Source organism: Pipistrellus hanaki (genome assembly GCF_964339955.1).
Source record: "Pipistrellus hanaki genome assembly, chromosome: 1".
In the NCBI taxonomy this organism is placed as follows: Eukaryota; Metazoa; Chordata; class Mammalia; order Chiroptera; family Vespertilionidae; genus Pipistrellus; species Pipistrellus hanaki.
The window spans coordinates 17,687,417-17,707,486 of NC_140503.1; the positions used below are offsets into that span (position 1 = coordinate 17,687,417).

At 38.2% G+C, this 20,070-nt stretch overlaps 1 protein-coding gene across 37 annotated transcripts in view; it reads right to left on the minus strand.

Moving 5' to 3' along the window:
• The window catches only part of NRXN3 (neurexin 3), a 1,392,989-nt gene that overhangs the window by 486,051 nt on the left and 886,868 nt on the right, over positions 1–20,070 (minus strand). The window lies entirely within an intron of this gene.

Consider the following 20,070-nt stretch of genomic DNA (forward strand, 5'->3'; position numbering starts at 1 on the left):
GAGACCACCATGTGAAAAAGCCTAGGCTAGCCAAGCAAGGGATGGGAAGTCATGTGGAGCAGAGATAGCCTTATCCCCTAAGACCCTCACAATTAATAGCCAGAACCAATGGCCAGACTTGTGAGTAAGAGCATTTTAGAGGATGAACACCAGTTCCATTTGCCAGATGACCACAGCCACATAGCACCTTCAGAACTACCCATTTGGATCCAGGCTAATTTGATGACCCACAGAATCACACGCAAATAGCATGGTTGTTTTTAACACAAAGTTGTAGAGTACAGAGCCTACCTCATTATAGTGTGCCTCACTTATTATGTTTTACACAAATTGAAGTTTTATGGAAATGCTATATTGAGCAAGTCAATTGGTGCCATTTTTCCCCCCAATAGACTCAGATGATGCTTAACATCTCTCAGCAGAAAAGTATTTTTTTTTAATTTAGATAAGTACATTTTTAGGCATAATGCTATTATACACGTATTAGTGTAGTGTAAACATAACTTTTATATGCCCTGGGAAATCCCAAAATTTGTGTAATTAACTATAGTGCAATATTCACTTTATTGTGATAGTCTGGAACCAAACCTGCAATATTGGCTAGGTATGCCTGTAATTTGTTACATAACAATAGCTGGCTGACCTGCATGTTCTCTGTGAGGTTTTCTCTAATAGCTGGGGAAAAGCATACTGTGCAAATAGAGAAAAAAGTTCAAAATCTTGCTTCAGCACTTGCTAGTTCTTGACTTCAAGCTGATTACTTAACTTTTGAGCAAGTGCCTTCTAGGATAAAATGATGAAAATTAAACTGTTGAGGGGTTCATCTGAGATAAGATATAAGCACCTAAGCATAGAGCTTGGAATACAAAAGAATATCACTCTTTTGCTACTTGCCACTTCCCACCTCATTATAGTGATTTGGATAAATAAATTCTGTTAGATCTTTAAAGGCAAGAACTTAGTTGATCATTGAATCACTTAGAAAATGCTGTAGTATGCCCTACCTGGTTTGGCTCAGTGGATAGAGCACCAGCCTGTGGACTGAAGGGTCTTGGGTTTGATTCCGGACAAGGGCACATGCCCGGGTTATAGGCTCAATCCCCAGTGCGGGGGAGGAGGTATGCAGGAGGCAGCCAATGATTCTCTTTCATCATTGATGTTTCTCTCTCTCTTTCTCCCTTTCCCTTCCTCTCTGAAATCAATAAAGAAATATATTTTTAAATGCTTTAGTATCTCATAGATGATTGATAGCCAATCGTTGCATGATCAATCAATGCTCAAGCAGCTTGGCGCCATGGTGCCATATTTCCTGGGAATTCTGAAGGTGGTAATATGAACAGAATTGTGCCCAGAATTATGGGAAAGCAGACTGCAGCATCTTGGTTGAGCCCCTACACCGCTTGGATCCCCCACTTGGGAATCTTTTAAAAAGAAAACATTGCCTGTGAACACTCCAATTCCTTGCAGCCTTAACATTCATGTATTAGGATCACAATTCTGGTTAGCACTTCCTTGACACTTATGTATGTGTCATATTCTGTTCTAGGTTCTTTGCATATGGAGAAATATTTAAGCACATATTCTTATAATATATATTTTGTATTGCCATTTTTAGTTCAGGAAATTTAAGCCTAACATAGAAGTCAGCAAACCTAGCCTGGTTTTATAAAGTTTTACTCTAATGCAACCATATACATTCGCTTGCATATTGTCTGTGGCTGCTTTCACACTACTATGATAGAATTAAGTAGCTGGGGTGAAAGTAGAAACTATATGACCTGCAAAGCCAAAAAACAAAAATGTTTACTGTCTGGGTCCTTACAGGAAAGTTTCACTTTTGTCTGGTCTTAGAGTAATCTGCTCACTGAGAGAGTGATCAGTCACACTCAGGTATATTTACATAATATTAGTTATTTCCATTAAGCTATTCTGCCTTTTTTATTTTTATTCCATTCACTTAATCTTTCGGATAGCTGCTCACAATCAAGTGTGTGCTGAGGAAAATTGTTCAAGACCTTCATAAGAGCAGCCAAGGAAATATCAACAGTATCTGTTCACCCACCTAGTTAAGGATACTCCATCATCTGGCCTCCAGTAGCTATAGGCCATGGAGCTACACTTAGCACTAACTGAAAAATAAGGAATGAAAAGATTGGCTTTCAACACAAACTTGAATGAGTAGAATTACATCTTTATTATCTGAAATAGGACTTGTGAGTTGTCAACCTCTACCTCTTCTGGCATCAGGAAGAAATATCACAGAAATTAGCCTCTGGCTGATCATCTCAGTATAGTCCAGTTACAGCCCATTTTTAGACAATCTGATGGATACCAGTAAAAAAACAAAAAACAAAATCAACTAGGTAATACAAATGCATCTGAAGTTTGTTATGCATGATACAAAATTACCTAATGCTTCAGAAATAAAACATTCAGCTCTGAGCAAGATAGACCTTAAGTAAGAGGAATTTGTTATAAATACACAGAAATTACAAACTACATTGACTGGGGAATTTAATTGCATTTACAAAAGAAAATTGATATTTAAATGGCCTTAAATACTCCCCCCCAAAAAAAACAAAGCTCTCCCACAAAGGGCCAGGCTATATAGAGCATAGAACAGAAAGATGTGAAGCGAAAATGGTTATATTTATTTTTTTATTTTTTTTATCTTTATCATTGCTTTTTATCCTGATCACTAGGATTTCAGAATGATGCTTTCCTCTTCCGTTAGAAGTATTGTTTTGCTACATAGTCATACCTATGCAAATTCTAATCCCCAATGAAAATATTCCACCTCCACATCTCCATCTTTCCATCCTCAAATCCACCATCCTATTTGGATCTATTACCTTTAATGATTGCAACTTTTTGCTAATTTCTCTTTCTAAATTCAATCTTTTGTCACATCAGATCACCCTACAGGGTACTGACACAAGTTTATTTTTTTTATTCATTTCATTTATTCATCAAGTGTTGCATGACTACCCATTTGTTTTAACTCCTTCTCTCCCATTATTGTGCTAGATTTAAAACCAGATGTTCTTACTAAGGTTGCCAGATAAAATGTAGGACACCAAGTCAATTTTGAAATTCAGAAAAAAAAATTAGTATAAATATGCTCCACATATTGCATGGGAAATATTTTTACTTAATAAAATGAATAAAATATGTAAGGAAAAGGGAGAAAGAAAAAGACATTTATCTGAATATCAAATGTAATTGGATGTCTTACATTTTAATTTGCTAACTCAATTATATCAGACCCCTGTGAAATTTACAATCTACTTAGAGAAATAGATATTAATCATGATCTCACAGTAAATGTAGAGCAGCAACTGTGAAATGTATAAGAGGGGAGAGCTCCAGAAGGTTGTTATGAGAACCTATATTCAGAGAATTGAATTTCTCAGGGGAAGTGGAGGGGGCTTCCTAAAGGAGGTAATACTAGTATACTAAAGCAGAGTCCTAGGGTCTAAGTGGATGTTAACAAGGGGAAGAGGTAAGGAAATTACTTAAATGGGATGAGCAAATGCAAATCTGCAGAACCAAAATAGGAGTGACTGAGAGAAGGCCAAGGAGTTGGTACAGCTTGATGGGTATTGAAGCTAAAAATGGGACCAATCATAGACACCCTAGACCATGCTAGACAGTTTTGTCTTTATTTTAAGGACTATAGAAGACCATGAAGAAAGAGGTTACTATTTGACTCTTTGCTTTTGATTTGTTTTAAGTAAGGGAGTTACAAAACCAAAGTCACATTTTTAAATGATGCTATACCCTCCTATAGGCATCAGTTTCTCAGTCTTAACCTTTTTTTTTTTTTTGTCTCTTATAATGATAAAAAACATCACCAAATAATTGAAAGAACAAAAATCAGATAATGCTTACAATACTGGATTGCAAACTATAAATGCTAAAAGGGCCAATTGCTAATATAAATATTTTTCAATCTCAACAAAAAGTCTCAATCTCCTTTGCCAACCCTTCTCTCAACATTACTCTTCATGTTTATCACTCAGCAAACTATGCCACTGATCCCTGAACATATAATTTTTTTATATTTTATTGATTTTTTTACAGAGAGGAAGGGAGAGGGATAGAGAGCTAAAAACATCAATGAGAGGAAAACATTGACCAGCTGCCTCCTGCACACCCCCTACTGGAGATGTGCCCGCAACCTATGTACATGCCCTTGACCAGAATCGAACCTGGGACCTTTCAGTCCACAGACTGATGCTCTATCCACTGAGCCAAACTGGTTTCGGCTGAAAATCTAATTTTTTTTCCTAAATGAATTGCATCCTCTTTCCTGCATGCCTATGGAAATAATTATTTTTAAAATGGTGGAGCATTTAGCTCTCCACCAAGAGCTTCTTTTTTTAAAAAAAAAGATATATATTTTATGGATATAGAGGAAGGGAGAGAGGGAGAGCGAGAGCGAGAGCGAGAGCTAGAGAGAGAGAGAGAGAGAGAGAGAGAGAGAGAGAGAGAGGCAACAATGATGAGAGAGAATTATTGATTGGATGCATTCTGCATGCCCCCCGCTGGGGATTGAGCCTGCAACCCAGGAATGTGCCCTGACCAGGAATCGAACTATGATCTCCTGGTTCATAGATTGACACTCAACCACATAGCTACCTCAGCCAGGCCACCACCAAGAGCTTCTTAATGCCTAACTACCTATCTAAGGAAGTTTATCATAATAGCAAATGCATTAAAATATTTTATGTTCTTACCTCTCAACCTGCTTACTTTATTCTTTAGCACATTTTATAAAATAAATATGTTGGTCATTCAAAATAACTCACCCATTGCCCTTATAGAAGTTAGAGTCTAGTGAGAAAAACAATCACCATTAATAAATAATAGAAACTCAGTTATATATATATATATATATATATATATATATATATATATATATATGCATGCTAAGTGTCCATCCATCTGACTGGTAGCTATGATGCATACTGACCACCAGGGGGCAGACGCTCAACACAGGAGCTGTGGTGATGCACACTAGCCATTTACAGAGAAACCTGGGACCTGCCACCCATAAACAAACACTCAGCTTCCTCAAAGTGGGACAGAGGTTCTGCCATCACTCCCAAGAGCAACACCCCACCAAATCACAGCCAACAGTCAAGACCCCTTGGTGCAAAAGATGGGCCACAGCCCAACCCAGCCTGGAAATGGTTGCTGTAGGTACTGGGTAATGACATCACATAGCAACTCCCAGCTTCCTCTCCCTAGCAACTAGCCTCCTTGGAGTTTCTTCAGCCCAGAAACACAACTTGCTTTATAGTCAGGTGTAAACATTTTACAGTTTAACCAAATGTTTGTGAAGTGTTTTCACGTGCCTCAACTCTTTTGATTCTCACAGAAGTCCTAGAGTAGGTAGATAGGAGACTTGATGGAATCATATTTTCTTTTTATTAGCTGGAAAATGTTTAGAAATTTGACCCAACTGAAAATAAGTAAGAAATGGTGGACCTTGAAAATGACTTCAGGATTTCTCACTGTGCAGAATATAGTCAAACACTACTACAGTTAAATATTTTATCATTTGTTCTCCCTGTGTGACCTATAATAAAAATCTGACTCGTGTTGTTATTTACTACTGTATTGCTGACAGTTACTTGAAAGAGAATTTGGGGTGTTTCTCTGAACTGGAGAAAGCTTAGCTAAATCAGAAAACAGGTCTAATTAAACAAGTTTATTCTATATATAAAAAAGGCCTGCACAATACATATAAAGCTCTTTCTGGCACCAATTGCACATGTGTTTCAATTTGTCTTTGTCTTTCATGAATCTGATTGACACTTCTATTATTGAAAAAGGGTGAATAGTGATATTAACATATTTCTTTTAATTAATTCCCTTTCAAGGTGCACAAATCCATGTGCCAGGACACTAGTATGTTTAATAAAACGAGAGTGAGCTCTTCTAAAAAGGCATAAACCTCCCACAGGGCCTAAATTATAGCCATAGTGAAGTATCTGACACACAGTGCCTAGAAAGGCTGTGTATAGGGGAAGTATGAAAACTTTGCAGATCAGATAATATGGAGTGAACTGACTGGTGAAAAATAAGTAGAAATCTATCAAACAAAAGAGATTCCCAATCAAGAGAATATTAAAAGTCATGAAGTTTTGAAAGAGGCTAATGAGGACTGAGGCTAAAACACTGAGTGGGAGCCACATGTAAAGGAAATCTATGTCAATTATTTATCTACTCATTCATTCATCAAATGTTTATGGAAACTCACTACTTGCTAGTCGCTTTTTTTTAAGCACCAATTATGACCACGAACAAGGTTGACAATGTCTCTGTTCTTGAAGCTTACAGACTATACACACAAAATGGAATTTCATTGAGGTATCTGTGCTATAATAAACAGAAAATAAAATGTTATGCTGGGGAGGGATTTGAATGAGTGTATTTTAGCTTGGGTCATTAGGAGGGGCTATTGAGGAGATGAAATGAGGTTGAAGCCTGGTGTTATAAGAAGGAATGACCATGTATCAATCTGAATGAAAGTTTTAAAAAATATATGTTTCAAATAAAAGGCCCTATGGTAAGAACAAAACTGGCTCAAGGAACAAAAAAAACAAAACAAAAAAAAACAAAACAACAACAACAACAAAGCCATGGTGGTGGTCAAAGATCATGGTAGCAAATGGAAGTCCAAAGTCAGCAATAAGCAGGGGCGAGATCAAGAAGGCAAGGGATTAGCTTTTTTTCTAGTACAGAGAGAGAAAGTGATCTGATTGGACTCCATCCTATAGGCCAGGAGAAGTCCATGAAAAAATGGCATTATTCAAATGGTACTTCAGATGGATGGTCCCAGTAATGAGCAGAGCATGGACAGAAAGAGCATTAGGAGCTTAGGAAGGTCTATTAGTGAGGCTGTTGCAACTGTCCAGACGACATGTTAAGCTTGCTATGAAGATGAAAAGGATAGATCTAAGCATCACTTTAAAAGATTTTTAACCCCATTGTAAGCCCTTAAGTAAAGGGGTGAATGTTTAAATCAATTATCCACTGCAGATCCTAGCCCAGGGCTTGCATTGTTCATTGTAAGATCTCAATAATTAAGTGTGAAGTATAATGACGTACCACAACTTCTCTGTCCTAATCATTCTTCTGCATACACTCTTTTCTTGGTTCTCCTCCCTTTCTTCTTCTACTAAAAAGCCCATAATTTCCAAGTCAAGCACAGTGAAGTGCACAGAAGCTGGGTGGCAGTTTCTGCTCTGTCATGTAATACTTGAATGACTTCAGTCAAGTCATTTATGCCTCTTTCGTTCTGATTACATCAGCTTTAAAAATGCTGAGGCTAACAATCATATAACTTGATCTACTGCTACAGAGAAGTGGGGTGAGGATCAAAAGAGATCCTGAATTTTCTCAGCAACAATGTGAAACATTATTTTACAAATACCACGCAATTTTAGAGAAATATACCAAAACTGTGTCAACTACAAGGGGGAACTGGCCAAAACTTTGAATACTAATTTCAAGTGTAATATTTAATTGTGAATGAATTAAAAACATCTTGAGAACCTTATGTGCTAGCCATCTAGGATAATTAAAGAGGAAGTAGTCACAGAAAAACAAACTTTCTGATCCCTCAGTGTCATCCTCTAAAACCAAAACACAACCTTCAGATACTTCTTTTTTGGACAAATCAAAGCTTTTCTTTTCATGACAAACCATCTTCAGTCACAAGCTCCTTGGGTAGTTAATGGTATCTTGTGATGATCCTTAACACTCTCCTCTCATTTTACTCTTGATTAAAAAGAAAGAAAGTGTGGGATCTAAGCCCTTGACTGATTTGCACTTCAATTTAATTTCTCCCGTTCTCTTTCCTCCTTCCTTTCGCTGGGTGAAAACTTCCATGTAATTAGGCTAAAAAACACTCATCAAATGGTTTGATTGAACTGTGGCACACTGAAGCTCGCATTGAGGCTGCCGGGGTAGAGAGAGGGCAGGGCACCCTGGGAAGGAGTGCCATGCCTGGATTGGCATGGGCTCTGTGTTCTGTGATAGCAGTTAAGGGAAATGGTGGGAGAGCCTGAAATAACTGGGCTGTCACTCTCTGTTTCTTCTGTGCTCATACAGTATATTGCTCTGGAAACTATACTCTCTCAGCCTCCTTGTCCTCAGCCAAAACAGGTGGCACCTGGAAAGCTTAAGCATTAATGCAGTAGAGCAAAAAGATGACTAAACAGAAAAGCCAGAAACATAGGTTTTAGCTTTAACTTGTCTCTAACTTGAAAAGTATGATTTGGGAACCATTCACCAACTAACTCCCCAGACTATTAGTTTCTTTGCATGAAAAATAATTTGATTGGAAAAGCTCCCTCAATATCTCTTTCAAGTCCAGAGTTTGATAATAACACAAATACTGTACAGTTTTTGAGTCCAATAAAGGTCTTTCATCAGAAATTTTTACTGGCATACTCTCAGAGCCTGAAGAACTTGGTGTTCAGTTGGGATGTCTATCTCTAAGTTACTGTTATTGAGGTACCTTGCACAGAGAAATGAAGGGTCATTATCTCAAAATTTTCAGTGTTCTTTCTCACATGATAAAATTCTAATAAGTTTTTAATAACTGAAATATGATGAGTATAGCAGTACATACACATAACTTGACCCACTGGCATAGAAAACAAAGAAACATCTAAAAGAGAGGAATTGGCTACAGAGGACCAGGGCTCCAGGTTTATATTCCTAATTCACATTAAAGCTGCCCCTCTCTCAGATTATAACTGACATGCTAACTTGAGCTCCCATGAAACAATGCACTGATAAGTGGCATCAGGGCAGTAAGAATCAGGGACTGAAGCATCCCAACATCTGTAATGCACAGCAGGCTGAGTTCTCATGTCTAATCTTTACATTCCAGGTCAGGAGCTAATCAGTTTGCTCTCAGGACCTTTATGCTACATTATTTTTTTATGACTCATACATTCACCCACATGTGCTCAAACACACACACTCACCCAAATTGAAAACCATTGCCATTCTTGAAAGATTTATTTCATTAGTTTTACCCTCAAAATTAATGACCTTCCCACCATATATATGAAGAGCCAAGAATAAAAGTAGATTCAAAGGTGATTTAGTAGGAGTGGAGAGGTATAAATTTTGCCTATTGGTGGTGACAGAAAGATGAATATCAAAATTGCAATGACAAAGTGGTCAGTCCACTTTAAGATCATTAATTATAATCCTTTCATTTTGCAGTTGAGAGCTAAAACCAGGAAGGTTTGGAGGTTTGCCTAGAATTATAATGTGAGGCAAAAGCCTATAATAACTGTTGGAAACCAAATTTTCTGATAAATTAGTTTCTTACAGTGAATCAGAATGAGGTGGGTGAGTCACTAACAGGCTCTCTCATCAACGGAGGGAGTCCCCCATTCCTGGATCCTTGACTGAATATGTAAGCACTCTCCACCAGCTGACCCTGGAACTTCTATGTGTCTCTAAAGGCATTTCAGAAAGTACAAATAATTGCCTATAATGATTTAAAAAAAAAAAAAGGCTTGTGAATATAGCAAAGTGTCCTCAGCAGCTGCTTTCAACACCAGAGAACAGATTTTACCTTTGCACAGATTATCTGACCTAAAACTCAAATAAATTCAAGGAATTAACTGCTTAGGAGGCAGAAGAACTCAAGTGAACTGCCTAACTCTCTGAGGCTCAATTTATATTCCTGTAAATTCATGATAATATTAGTACCCTGTTGGAAGGATGGTTGTTAAAGATTAAAAGAGGTAAGCTAAAGCATTGAGTTCAGTACCTGACCCGAAGTAAGTGCACACTGATACGTTTAGAAAATATTCATTGTCCCCATAATTAATATTGGCTTTAGGTAGAACATAAAAGCCCTTTAAAAAGGGACAGGTATTGCATTTGTAAATACTACTTTGAGAATTTTCCCACCATCCCAGAAAATATTGCATAAATATTTAAATGTTAAAAACATAGATCTGAATTTAAACTGCTTAGATATCCAACTTGCTTCTGCCATGTATTACCTTTATGACTTTAGACAATTAACTCAAACATTCTGTGCTTCAGTGTTTGCATTCGTAAAATGGGAAAACAATTGTACCTAACCCATAGGAGAAGTAAATAAACTAAGACTTTTAATATAATGTCAGACATATTGAAAGAACTAGAAATGATATATTATTATAATTATTATTATTTGGAGTAAATGAGATACCATCATTCTTGCAAAAGTACAGAGGTCTCCTTTCTTGGTTTATTTTTAAAAGATTGAATTACCATAAATGAACACTGAAAGATACCCATCCAAATATGCAGAAATAGTGGTTCATGGGAAGAAGTTTAAAATAATCAGTTCAAGGACAAAGATATACAATATCTGAACCACAGGACTCTCCCTTTTCCCAATTTATTCAGGAGGCTAAATTTTCCCAACAGCTGATATTTAACTCTTTAATCATCCTCTCAAACTTTTAATCAATCAGAATGCTGCTAAAACGGGCCCCAAGAATCCAAGAAGGCCTTGCTTTGTTTTATCTGGGATGTAATTTTTCATGAGGGCCTTTAGGGTTTTATGAAAACCAGGGGTTCAAAACAACTGATGTGGCTGAGATAGCTATCACTTACAAAGAAGCCTCAATGCCTTTGTGTCCATCACCACTTGCTCATGAGAAGTCTTAGATTTAATGAACTAATGGTGGAAGCACATTTGATATTTTCAACCAGATCTGGGGCTTTTATTAGAGCCACTGAGGCAAGAACATGCCTGAGGGAGCTAGTTTATTTCTTGTCACTGCCCCCATTCTGAAGATAGCTGTCTGCCCAAATGCCTGTCCATGTACCTGTGAGCCACCAATATGCACTATGTCGTGTCTCACAAGCTTTCCATTCTCCGTGCAAAAATTTCAAATATTATAAAGTGCTCATTTCTCTCTTTCTACCTCCTTGTTTGTGTGTCTGCAGACAACCAGACCCTATCTCTTTCCCTTCTATGACAATACAAGTGACAAAAGGTGCAAGGCAAATAAATGTTAAGTAAAACATCGCCATGTTCAGTTAAACACTGTGCTCCATCAAGCCTCTCTACTGCCTAGCAACCGTGGTGGCTCACCCTGAGTTCATTTTCATTTCCATGTGCCACACGGAAAAGCAGCCTAAATATATACCCCCAGTCCTGAAGCATATAATCTGTAAACTACAGGAACAGGCAGATCATTTCCATTAGTTTGCTACATAGCAAAAACCACAATTTGCACCTAAAGTGTGTAATTATATTCAAATTCTGGAAGACTGCCTTAGAAATAGTTGAAATTCATAGTTTAGGGGAAAGTCACTCAAGAGTATTACACTGTTATGTTTTAAGGTGGGAGGGTGGCAGGGATATTTCAAAACAGCAAGACAAAGGAGGGTGAGAACAGTATCTCAGAAAATGCTGTTCATTGGTTTCTAAGGGTTTCATGTTCAAATAGCCACTCAAAAGCTAATAAGCAAGGGGTGGGGACTCTCAGAGAACAGGTCTTGAGCAATAACTCAGTTGTGGCACCCAGATGGGAAATAGAGACAGGTGACACACAGGCCATTTTCCCTTCTTTCTCACAAGTGAACCCCAACCAGGACAGGCAGCGTCTCCCTGCACAGAAATCCGAATCTGAGCATTGTTTTTTCACACAGAGGAATCCTCAGAACACCTCAAGAAGCCCTACCTCTTGGCTCAAAGCCAGGTACCTATTAGGAGAATACACATGAAAAGTTAATCTTTGCAAAAGTCCAGATGAGTCCAACACTGGCAGGATCCATTCCTGTAGGACCTGATCTGGTTAAGGAGCATTCTGCAGAAAGAGAGGTGGGGGACCAGGTTGTAATTGGAGATAGGGTTTTGAAGAGGTGAGTAGTTGGCCTTTGTGCCATAGAGTAAAAGAAGGGTGATGAACTTGGAGTCAGACTGCCAGTTTCCAACCAAATCCAACACTGACTAGATGTCCTTGGCCAAGTCCCCATATCACCCATCTGAAATACCAGGTGGTCAGATAATCCCTTAGGTCTCTATTATCCCTGAAGTACCAAGTTGGTGTGCTTTGAGGGATCCAGGATATTCCCTACTCTTTGCCTCATCTATAAACTACCTTCCCTTATTATCCTGGTAAATGGGAATCAATCCTGTGGCACCTCACTCAATCATTAACTCATTTACTCAAAAAACATCTATTGGGTGTGATTGTTTGATATGTCTGCTCTTTTTAATTAGTATCTCCTTGGGTCAGAATGGGTTCAGGCAAACTGACAGACATACAAATATTTATTATGAATGGTATACTCTCTTAGACATTTTGGAAAGGTGTGTCAAACACAGTAATCAGAATGTTTCATTAATTCGTCTATTCTATTCCTGATAAAAGAGCATGCTGGGTTTGTTTTTTGACAGTTTCTTGGGATAATGGGTTGGTGGTATAGCAGACAGAACAAGAGCCTTGTGGTCAGAATGGGTCTGAATCTTGGCTCTACCACTACATTAGTCAAGTCACTTCAGCTGTCTGAGTCTCACTGCTTTCATTTATGAAATGGCAGTAACCTTATTAATGGCAAAGGTGTGTGGGGTTTAAATGAAATAATACATCTAAAGTCCTTGAAGGGAGCCGGGTGCACAGTTAGCTGTGATAATATGTTGGTGTGTGATCCAGGCAAGCCTCTCAAAACTCCAAATGTAAATAGAAATAACCACTTGGTCTTTATAAATGCATTTGCTATTCTGCCCTGGGCTCCAATAGGGCTAAACACAGCAGAGCTGCTTAAACACAACATAGAGCTCCTTTCTAGTATTAATAAGGTGTGTTTAAATGAAAGCCACATTCTCCCCCTCTTGGCGTGACTCTGCGGTGAAGTTGGATTGTGGGCTTTAGAACATCACAGTGTGTCATTCTTGTACATTATGCTGCTTCTGTTGGAGCGGAAAAGAGAAAAGCGTGGCTTGTGGCTTTGGCATAACTTATTATGACAGCGAAGAAAACAGACCTATAAAGTACTGGAAGACCTGTGGGCTCAGGTTTAAGATACACAGTGGTGTCTTTAAAAACGTACAGCCTGGAAAATCATGCAGATTGAGTGCTGAGAGCCATTTGGAGAGATCATCTAACTCAACCCTCTTATTGCAGAAATGAGGCAAAAATTAAAAAGATAGTTTTCCCCAGCTTAACGTGTTAATTAAGGCATGTACATGCACACTATGCACCACACAGAAAACTACATGTAAAAGAAAAAGAATAGGCTGAGAGAGATCAATATATCCCACATAATGTCTACATGTAAAAGATTAATACAATTAAAATAATAATTTTATATATAAAGTCACAGGGTTGGTCAGGGAGAAAACTAGGAGTAAGATCTATGTCCCAACATAAGTCTTCTCCATAAGAATGCTTTTTTTTTACATTTGGGCTCCACAATGTCAACTCTAAGGGTCCCAGCAGCATAATGTGATTCCACTTCCCCTGTAACTCTTGAGTTCTAGTAAGCAAAAGTATCAGAAATGTCATATAAGGAGTTCTCCATTTTCAGATCTGAAAATGATAGTCCTAAAAGACCTGTCTTTTCCTAATATAAACTAGATTATGACTTTTAGTTATTTAATGGCTACTAGGCATCATATAGTAATGTTTAAATTCTATACAAGTTTAATAGGAACAAGATCCAATTCTAAATTTCCAAAATGGTCTCAGAATATTTCTTGGAGTCCTAAGATCCTTTTAACTTCACCAGATTGCTGAGCTTCTAATCAGTTTGTTATAGTTTGTTATTGTAGGCTACCATTTCCCTGGCATGGATTTCTACATGTTATCAAAAAGCAAAAGTTGATCACATATACAATTTTCTCATAGTTCGATAAACAAGGAAATGCAAGTTAAGGCTTTCTCCTTTACATTTCCCTAAAGAAGTAGTGAGTAAATGAAGTAACCCATGGAGGGCAAAAGTGTTACTCAGGTAGGGAAATGAAGGTTAGTATATTTGCATTCTTTTAACTCAAAGTACCAACTAGCAAACAGTTAACTCTGAAGCTAAAATTTGTATAAGCAACTGAAAGAACGTCCTCATTGAAATATTTCTTTTAAAGTATTTAATCTCTACACATTGTTTTACAACATACTTGCTCAACTTCCCACACAATTCTGTGACATATGTATGGTATTATTATTGCCAATCTCCATGTAAAAATGAATACCTTGAGTTTTAGTCAAGTCTTGTGACTTATCCAGGTTCACAACTTTCCTAAGTGATAGAAAAAAGATAAAAAAGATCGGGACTTATTTCTCCCAACCAACCCTGTGAATGATGGCTCCCACCCCACCTAACACTACACTACCCATTAGAACTCGTTATCATAATAAATATCTTAAGAAGCACATATTCTTAAAATCATTTTTCAGAAGTATCTGAATACAGAAACAAACAGAACAATCTGTTTCCTTTCCCCAAAGAGTTAAGTGCCGTGCTTGGGATTTATAACTGCAAGGACATTACAATTGCAAGACATTTCTTCAATCATCTCATCCAAGCCTCATAACCATGTCATGAAGGAGACATGTTTTTGCATATTTATAGTTTAAAATGAGCTTTCACAATATAAAAATCAAACAAAAAAAATGAAACTGATACATATTTTTTCAGCTGCCAAAACCATAGTTATTTCTACTTATTTAAACTGCTCTTATTCAATGAAAGCTGAGATGTGAAAGGAGTTGGTGGTGTTTGTCTAGGAAAAGAAAATAGTGAGCAACTGTAGTTCATAAAGGAAGACCCTGCAAGGGCAGGAATGTCCCTGGCCTGGGATGGCGGCATGTCAAGGAGAGAGAGCTTTAGAATGTGGACATTGGAATCTGTCTGCAGAGCACATGGCTATAGTCAGAATTAGTATACAAGCACATCAAAGTGCAGACTCAGTCACACAAGATCGACTAGAAGGAAAGCAAACAAACACATGTATTAACTGAAGCTGCTGGTGCTGTGTTCTCCATATATACTGTACATCAATAGAATGTTTCCTCTTGAGGCACCACCTTATAAATTTTGTAAATTCCTACCATTGTTCCTGGAGGTTTTATTTTTCCACTGTGGAAGTTTGAGTTCAATAGAGATTCACAGAATGGTTTGATTTTACTTCTTTCCAAATGACAGAGTTTGGGGGGAATGGGTAGGAGAAAAAGTAGTATGGGTGAATTTATGCCCCCTCCAAAAAAACTTATACATTGGAGCCCTAATCCCCAATGCTTCAGATTGTGACTGTATTTGGAGATAGTGCCTTTAAAGAGGTGATTAAATAAAATGAGACATTTGGGTGAGCCTTCACCAATCACACAAGTGTCCTTATGAGAAAAGAAAATATGAACAAACAGGAAAATATCAGAGGTGCATGAAAACTAATGAAAGGCCATGTGAGAACAAAATGAGAAGGTATCACTCTACAAGCCAAGGAGAGAGAGTTCAGAAGAAACCAAATCTACGGACACCATCATCTTGGACTCCTAGCCTTCAGAGCTGTGAGAAAATAAGTTTCTGTGGTTTAAGCCACCCAGGCTGTGATTTTATTTAAGGCTGCCCTAACAAATTAATACAGGGATGGAAATATGAATAAGTTAATGGTTTATGTTCAAACATTTTCTTCCCTCTCAGATGACCCAAGGTCCAGTGAGACAAGCTTTCTGAGATCTGATAAATTCATTCACTAAAATGTAAAATGAAATGTGTTACTTCTTCCAGATCAAAAAAAAAAAAAAAAATCAGACAATAAAGGAATAAAATTCTTGCCAGACCCCAAAAAGTATTGTTCCAATGATCTCATTTCCTCTCCCTATGATATGGCAGCCCTCGACTTCACCCCAACCAATAATCTGTGTTGAAAGTCCTAAAGAAATTTACCCTACAACATTACAAACTTCCTATGCTGGTTTATTAAGAACATGTTAATTTCCATAGATCACCACTTGCCAGCAAATTTTAGAGAAGAAAAAACAATGCATCTGTAGGAGAAAGAAAAGGAGAAACCGATTTAATTAATTTATCACCAAGGCCAAAGGCATATACATCTTATCATTTTATCTGTCAACCAACACTATGAATTATTCAGCAAACTGAATCCCAAGAAGGAAGGGGGAGAGAAAGTGGTTAGAAAGCAGCTGGCGGAGCAGAAGAAACTGCTCAATAGATCAGAGCAAAACAAGCCCCATGGCTGGGAAAACTTAAGAGGCAGTTGTCTGTGACAATGAATGAGCAGTCTAATTCCTTATAAGAAGGTCCTGGCTGATATGCCACAAGTGGGACTACCACGGCTTCTTCTAAGATGATTTAGATAGGACATATTTCTCCCTCCACAACACACACACATACACACCCTAGTTTCTGAGCAAGAAACTTTCCTGTAAATATACTGTGGTACTTTCCCTTTTAAAGTTGAGTTATGTTCTGTATTAGTTCTCGCAAATGCCTGGAGTCAAGAAAGTCTTATATTATGTAGGATAAAATGCAAGACACATACTAGACCCAGGATCCTTAGAGAACCCTGTTTTCTAAACTCTAAGTATGAAAGCATTATTTTTAGACAGATGGACATTGGATTTCTTAAAGGCAAGAGAGAGGGAAAAAAAATATACAAACCTCCCAAGGTCAGTAAACAAATGTATTTTAGTATTTATGTGTCCCATACCACTAAACTACTTAGGAGTTTTGATAAGCATGATATTTAAGTATGGCAATAAAGTTAAGGATAAAAAATACCTTTTTTTATCCTTAACTTATATTCCAGATATTCCCTTAACATCTGGAATAACTTTCCTGTTATTCCAGATATTAAGGGAATATCTGGAATAACAGAAAAATATAAATCTTTGTTTTATAAAGGAATAATTTATATTAATTAATATAGTGTTATATCTGGGTCTCTCCCACCCCTCTATATTTTAAATGACAGAAGCACTTATCTTAAATGATCAAAATACTTCTGGAATTCTCCCTAGCTGAACACCACAACATCTCATTTAGTTTGATATTCTTAGCAAATATCACAGATTGGAACATAGTAAATACACAAGGCTGATTGAATGACTATTGAATAGATCACAAAATAAAGTAGGGAACCTCAGAGAAGGGGAGAAGTTTACCAGATTCCAGTTAAGAGGAGACTTAATTCTCTCCTGAGACACAGTCCTAACCTGAGACTATTTTGGGGTGCCCCATGCAGGTGTGAGTTTGTCTCCCCAACCCATATAGGAGCTCACCCTTCTCTAGGGTGCCCTGGATAAAGACTGTAGGCAAATATATACATAATTATCTAAAAATTGCAACCAAGTCTGGGCAAATGCTGTTTGGAGAATTTCTGTTTATTTTATCTGTCTTAGTGTAAATCCCACTACAAGGCAGAATGGTTTGGAAGAGGGTATATGAGTGTGTGTATGTGTGTGTGTGTGTGTGTGTGTGTGTGTGTGTGTGTGTGGCAACAACTGACTAAAAGGGTAACTCTGAGGATTTGTCTTCTCAGGAAATGGGCAAGAGGAACAGAGAACAAACAAATAAAATCTCCCTTCAGTCAAAAGAAAGTTCTTGGACTCATGCCTCTAGTGTTTAATTTTATGCCAGAACAAAGGGCATTTACTTCTTCACAGACAATGGAGACTGCTGCTTTTAACTCTGGAGCAAGGTTGGCAGAAAACTATTAGCAACAACCATTAGCCTCCTACCACCACCTCCTCCAAAACATTTTTAAAAACAATTGCTATCAGCTAAGTCTTTGTCTTTGACTAGGGGACTAGCAAGTGTATTTCCAGTAAGAATGAGAGGCAAGTTAGCAAAGCACTGAGGGGGGTCTACTAGCCCTTTCATGACTCAAAAGGTCTCAGTTTGGAAGGGAAACTGGAATCAAAGGGTTTTGATAACTGCTTCCCTTGATTTCCACCTCAAAAGCATTAATTAAATATGAAAGAAGCCTACCTAATATAGATGTATTCAGTCTCCAAGCCTAAATCAATGGGATGGGTGGGACTTTAGGATTGAAAAGGCATACTGAAGAGTTGAATTCATTAGCTTTTCTATTTTAGCCATGCAGACCCCTGAGGAGTTTACTGCATCTTATAGCTCTGATGGATCTGGGGGTCTTTGCTGGGATCTCTAGTCATTTACTTGCTTTGTTCTTCCTTTCCATCATACTGGATCTTATCAGATGCAGGGTAATGAGAAACCAGATTGGGAACCCATCAAAAAGATTTAGAAGGTACTGAGCAAATGGATACTTGGAAAAGTGAATTAAATAGAGAACAGTGTTTAACCTTTGCAAGACTCAACACCTTTAGGACAGGAGGAGGGAGAAGGGGGAAAGAGAGAAAGAAAAAGGAGGGAGGGGGGAGAGAGAGAGAGAGAGAGAGAGAGAGAGAGAGAGAGAGAGAGAGAGAGAAAGAAAGAAAGAAACTTGAGAGATTTAGGAACCCCTGGGAAGTAGAGCTCTGCAAATTCCATCACTTAACTCCAAGCTGCTTTTAACCCTTTATATTCTGAACAGGAAACATCCAGACCCTGACAGCCTCTAGCTTCTAAGCATAATCTTCACCCTGCTGATCATTTACAAAATTTGGCTAATTATTGCTGAGTGTTTCCGTGTTTAAGTAAGGCTCTTAGTAAAAATCTGTCTGGCTTCCTTCACCCCCCACTTCTCTCCTTTTCTTTCCCACTCTACAATCTCATCTCTACTCCCAGTCCCTCTTCCCCTTTGGAGCTAACAGTTTCCATTATCAATGAAATTGCTTTTGTTTCTTTTGGTGGTTGTGTTTCTTTCCTTTCCCAGGTTTTGTTTGTTTGTTTGTTTGGGAGGAGAGGCTGCTGTGATTTTTAAAGAAAGCCTACATCAGCTTCAGCAGGAGTCACAGAGAAAACAGCAACCAGATCAAGATCAAGCATTCCCTCCTCCCCACTACCCCCTTCCAAGCTCTGAGCTGTTTGACAACTCCATCAAATGAAATTTAAAGAGAGAGCCAGAAAGAGCCAGAATACGTGCTGGCATTTTCTCAATGTGTTTCCACTAAAAACTACAGACAGCACGGAGCAGAAGCCCAGGGCTAGGAGGCAGCTGGAAGAACTGATGTTCCCAATGGGGTCTGCATGCTATAGGTCTTCAAAATACAAGCTAGGGCAGGAGACCTCTGGTGCATTCACTCCCACAGCTCCCTGGAGGGCTGCTCCTGTAGCCAGGCTCTGTGATTCCTACTCTCCTCGCATTCGGAGTGGAGTGCATAGTAAACAAATAATGAAGCTCTCTCCTTTAGAACATTTTACTATAGCAAGCTCCTACCTTAGAGGCAGACATCACCTTTTCCAAGGCAGCCTGCACAGAGCTGAATATATATTTTAAAAGCCACAGATCTCTCAATAGCTATGAAAGGATGATTTCCAGCAGAACACATCAGACTTGCACTGTTAAAACAAGCTCACCCGTGCTACCTTCAACTGAAATAGCATTTGCATAAACAAATTTACAGTTGGGTCAATTATAAATGGACTTTGCCTTGTCTATAGATTGCTTCCTCTCTGGTAGCAATATTATCAATAGATACACAGTTTTTATGATAGCTACTCTTTCAACCAAACATGTGGACAAACCTAAAGCTGCCCAAATAAACAATAATGGCCACTTGTTATTAATTATATTTTCTGCCTTCAGCTACTCTTCCCCCAACTCATGACCTTAACCACACAGACCACTTTCTAGCAGTTCAAACAACTTCTAGCTAAATCCCTAAGAATTCTTCCTATCTGCTATTTCCCCATGACTAGGTCCCAAAGAAGAAGGGTGAAAGCAAGGTGAATGAATGAATTCTCAAAGTGCAGCACTAGGGATTTATCTGATAAGTTGCCTACCATCCTGTGGGAGGGGGAGTCGGAGAGGGTGGGAGGTTGCAAAGGGGAGAGAACGTGGTGTTGGTGCAGGATGGGTTAGGGAGCTAAGGAGATGAGAATCCATTAGAGGAAATTGGGGAGGCGGGAGCAGAAAGCATTAGCATTAGTCTTTAAGGGGAAACT